General features: G+C 64.5%; 1 long non-coding RNA gene across 1 annotated transcript; it reads left to right on the forward strand.

Moving 5' to 3' along the window:
* The first annotated feature begins 616 nt into the window (after positions 1-616).
* On the forward strand, positions 617-3537 carry LOC112124880. Its single transcript, XR_003369467.2, has 6 exons — positions 617-730; positions 1173-1219; positions 1941-1987; positions 2182-2285; positions 2833-2877; positions 3320-3537. It is a non-coding gene; the product is annotated as an uncharacterized LOC112124880 (long non-coding RNA).
* Positions 3538-4820: the final 1283 nt, after the last annotated feature.

The raw sequence follows: 4820 nt of genomic DNA on the forward strand, positions 1-4820 counted from the left end.
CACATGCAGTGCACGGGGAAACTGAGGCACGTGCACCATGCTGCTGCAAAACACCGAGAAAATCCCCCATGTCCTGACAGGGGGGCCTGGGGGCTGCCCTCGGCCCGTTCTCCCAGGATCTGTGGGGCGAGGGGAGCAGCGGGTCAGGCCTGGCAGCTGCCCCCCACCCAAGTTGCAATTCTGGGTGTGCCCCCTTTCCCCTGGGGAGGGCAGGGACTGGCTGGGGGGGGAGAGAGGGAGGACAGGAAACCCCCTGCTGCCAGCTCCTCATTCCCCGCCCTTAGAAACAGCCCCGCCCTCTGTGGTGCCGCCATCTTTGTTACGGGCACCGCCCCCAGCTGGGCTGCGGCCGCCATGTTGGATGTGGGCAGAGGGGTCCTGGCAGCCCCGCCCGGCCCGGCTCGCTGCGCTTGTTATGGGCGGGTCGCGCGGAACCACCGGACACGAGCTGCCCCCCCCGGGACCCCCCCCGGAGCCGGTGTTTACTGTAGGGCCGCCGGGGGGGGGGGCGGCGATCAGGCAGCGCGCGGGGCAGCCCGGGCCGGGCAGGACCCGCTATAAATAGCCCCGCAGCGAGCGCACGTGTCTCTCTGCGCGCCGGGCCGGGCCGGACCGAGCCATGGCGGGGGGAGCTCGGACGCCTGGGTTCCCTCCCGGGGGGTTTCACCTGACTCCCGACCTGCAGCCCCTGTCCTGGGGGGCCGGACCCCGTGTGGGGCGGGACGCTCAGGTGAGGCTCTATGGGGGGGGCGAGATCCGACCAGAGCCTCCAATGGGAACAGGGGTTCGCGGCCACCTGCTCCCCACGGCTGGGAGCCCGGACGCCTGGGTTCTCTCCCGGCTCTGGGAGGGGAGCGGGGGCTAGTGGGTTAGAGCAGGGGGGGCTGGGAACCAGGACTCCTGGGTTCTCTCCCCGGCTCTGGGAGGGGAGTGGGGGCTGGTGGGTTAGAGCTGGGGGCTGGGAGCCAGGACTCCTGGGTTCTCTCCCCGGCTCTGGGAGGGGAGTGGGGGCTGGTGGGTTAGAGCAGGGGGGGCTGGGAACCAGGACTCCTGGGTTCTCTCCCTGGCTCTGGGAGGGGAGGGGGGGTTGGTGGTCAGAGTGGGGGGCTGGGAGCTGGGACTCCTGGGTTCTCTCCCTGGCAGGGGGTAAATGCTCTGTTGGTGATTTGCAGGCGGTGGTGATGTGCGGCGCTGGAGCTGAGGACTTCGGGGCATGTGGGTAAGTCCCGGCCCCTCACTCCCGGCTGGGCTGGGTCCCCCCTCCCCTGTCTCCTTCCGGGGGCCGTTGCGATGATGAATCTGCTAGACTAGAGTCTCTGACCCCCAGTGACGATATTCGCAGCGCCCTGAGCAACGGTGCCCCTCACTCCCGACCCGCAGCCCCTGCCAGCCCAGCGCTGAGCTGTACTAATCAGTATTTTCATTAACGATTTGGCGAATGAGCGGGAGGGTGATGAACTGAGCTGGGGGGTTGCCAGCCCTAGGGAGGCCAGGATCTTGAGCGATTGGAGAATGGGTCTGAATTCAACCAGACGAAAGTCCGTAAAGAGACGTGCAAAGTCCATCCCTTGGGAAGGAGAAATGCCGAACACGGAGCCGGGCCAGGGGGCCATCCTGCCGGAAAGGGTCTGGGGTCAGAGGGGGCACAAATAGGGGATGAGTCAACGGTGAGATACAGCAGGTGGCGTTCTGCCTTGGGAGGGGGTGGGGTTGGCCTGGGAGGATAGGGGGGTGTCTCTGGAGCTCAGACCAGACTGGAGTGTCTAATGAGAAATCAGGCAGGTCTGACCTGCTCCACACCCTTTGGGGGGGGGGGGGGGGGGCTGGTGGGTTAGAGCAGAGGGCGAGGGGTGCTGGTGGGTTAGAGCAGGGGGGCTGGGAGCAAGGACTCCTGGGTTCTCTCCGTGGCAGGGGGTAAATGCTCTGTTGGTGATTTGCAGGCGGTGGTGATGTGCAGCGCTGACGCTGAGGACCCCGGGGTGTCTGGGTAAGTCCCTGCCCCTCACTCCCCTCCCCCCGGCATGTCCTGTGGGGCTGTTGCGATGATGAATCCGCTAGACTAGAGTCTCTGACCTCCAGTGACGATATTCGCAGCGCCCTGAGCAACGGCCCTGCTGGTGCCCCTCACTCCCCACCCGCAGCCCCCTCTCAGGATGCTAACCCTCTGCTCTGTTCCCCCAGGGCTGGATTCTCGCCCCATGTCTATCTCTGACATGAGCCCAGCGTGGTGAGACCCCCGGGGTCTCTGGATGGAGAGCCCATGGCCAGAGCAGTGCGGTGGCAGGGTAAGGAGTGGGAAACCAGAGATATGGGGGGGGGGGGCTCTCCCTGGCAGGCAGTGTTGGCGGGACTCTTAGGGTCCTGTGCTTCTGGGAGTAGAGGGGTTGAGTTGGGGGGCCCTGATCCGGGGAGCAGGGGGTGACGATTTGTTCCTCGACAGGAGCTCCCACCTCAAGGTTGGGATTCACATGAAATAACACAACTTAGACTGACCCTGCTCCCTTGGGGATCGGGGGGGGGGATGGGGACACTGGTAACGTGGGGTGGCCAGAACCTGTCTGTCCTGAGCTAACAGGGGTCCCCACCACCCCAGGGCCTGGCTGGGGGGATCTGACTCTGAGGCCTCCAGATTGGATCAGAGTCGCTAATTAGGACCCAGCCTGCTCCAGAGACCTGTGGGGGGGGGGGGGGGGGGGCGGGGGGGCGGTAGACCCTGGGGGGGGGGGGGGGGGGGGGGGTCTTGTGGTTACAGCGGGGGAGGGGGGGCTGGGAGCCAGGACTCCCGGGTTTTTTCTTCTGCAGTGGGTCATAACTCACCTGTTTGATTTGCAGGCACTGTGACACTTGGACTCAGCCGGGTGGCTCCTGGGGTGTCTGGTAAGTCCTTTTCCTGGGACGCTGCTCCCAGCTGGGTTGGGGTCCCCCGTCTCATTCCCCGGGGGGCTGTTGCGATGATGAATCCGCTAGACTAGAGTCTCTGACCCTCAGTGACGATATTCGCAGCGCCCTGAGCAACGGCCCACACCAGGCCTTCTGGGGCCCCTGATGTGCAGCCCCTGCTAGCCCAGCCCTGGGGTCCTCCCCAGCTCTGCTGGTGCCCCTGGCTCCCGACCCACAGGCCAGTTCCAGAATCCTTGGCACATCCCAGTCTCCCTCCCCCTCCCCCATGTCCTAAAGCCTGGAGTTTGGTCTGACTTCGCTTGGGTTCATGAAGCCTGAATCCTGGCTTAGGGGGTCCCGCCCATTGTCCCGGGGGGAACTGAAAAGCCTCGGTATAAAACATGGATTTTAATCAACTTTTCCATTTGTACTTTGGTAGTTTTCTAAGGAAAGGTGCTTGGTGGACTTTGGCTCCAGCTACTCACCAGCGTCCCCCCGGGCTGCGACGGAGACAGAAATCCAGGGGGATGGGCCAGGCTGCTGGATGGGGAACTGAAAGGAGAAGTGGGGGGACTGCGGAGCTCAGGCCTGCCGCGTGGACAGGAGCCGGCACCCCCAGCAGCACGGGGGGGGAGGGGGAGGACTTGGGCCTGGGCTGTCCCGGCTGTCTCCTCAATAAACAACTGTGGAAGAAATGGGGGGGGGGGGGGGGTTTTTTTTCCCCCCCCCCCCCCCCCCCCGTGAGGGCTGATGGGAAGGGGGCTGGTTACCGGGGTCTCCTCCTGGCCCGGTGCCGAGATGCGGCTGGCCCTGGGGTGGGGCAGGGCTGGACTTACAGGGGCCACCTGCCCATTGGCCTGTGCTGCCTGTGACAGGGTCTTGGGGGGGGGGGGGTGTAATGGGGGGAGCCAGCTGGGGCAGCAGGTGACCCCTGCCCTTTAACCCCTTATGTCTTGATTGACCTCTGCCCCCGTAAATTCTCGTGGAGGGGCCCTAGACGCTTGGATTGCCTCGAGGCACTCTACTTCCTGTCCGTGGGGGACCATTTCCGGTTTGACAAGGTCACTTCCGGGCAATGAGGTTTTTTGTACGCGGGCAAAATCCCCAACAACTTCCGTTCCAGCGTGTTGACGTCAGTCCCCGGGGTGGGCGGGCTCCGTGCCCTACTTCCGGTGCGCTCGCGACCCGCCCTGGGGTGCGGCTGAGGACTGAGTACGTGGGGAGGGGGAGGGGCGCTCTCAATGCCTTGGCAACGCTAAGCGCTGCTCTCCGACTGGGCATGCGCCGCCGCTGCAAGGCCCCGTCCCACCTCTCCCCCTCCCGTTCGGGAATGGGGCTGCCATCGGCGAACGCCTGAGCCGATCCTGCAGTGCGGGGCTTGCGCTGCTGCCAGGGGTCCCCGCTCTCGCAGAGACCGCCCGGCCCAGCCCGCGCGGATCGGCGTGTCTGGTTCTTCTGAGCCGGCCGGCGGCGGCGTATCTAAGTCCCTTTGAGTCATAAGCCGAGCCGGCACTAGGCAAGACACCTACACGAACACGAAGAACCTTTCTTGGGTCTTCCCACTGCCGCACATGCGTATTGAAGGCAGTGGGCGCCATGTTTGCTAAGGGCACGTCTTTTAAATAATATAGGAGCGAAGCCGGGTGCGCAGCCATCTTGGAGGTGGGCTGCGGATAGACCTGTTCCCACCCCCCCCGACCGCCATCTTTGTTTAGGGCAAAATCTGCCGGCTCTTATGGGGTGAAGCTAAGTTGGGGGCCATTTTGGATGTGGTCACGGGCGCTTTTCTCCCTAATACCTAATGGCGCAACTTCCCCCCCTCCGCCATCTTTGTTGTGGGCAAAGAGACTGGCAGCTTGTTATGGCGAGAGGGTCTCTTAAGGACCCAGGGCTGACCCCACTTCCTTAGTTATTGTAGGGTCTGCCCGGTCCCAGCGCCG

The sequence above is a fragment of the Terrapene carolina genome, unplaced genomic scaffold (assembly GCF_002925995.2).
Source record: "Terrapene carolina triunguis isolate 2854851 unplaced genomic scaffold, T_m_triunguis-2.0 Scaffold34714, whole genome shotgun sequence".
NCBI lineage: Eukaryota > Metazoa > Chordata > Testudines > Emydidae > Terrapene > Terrapene triunguis.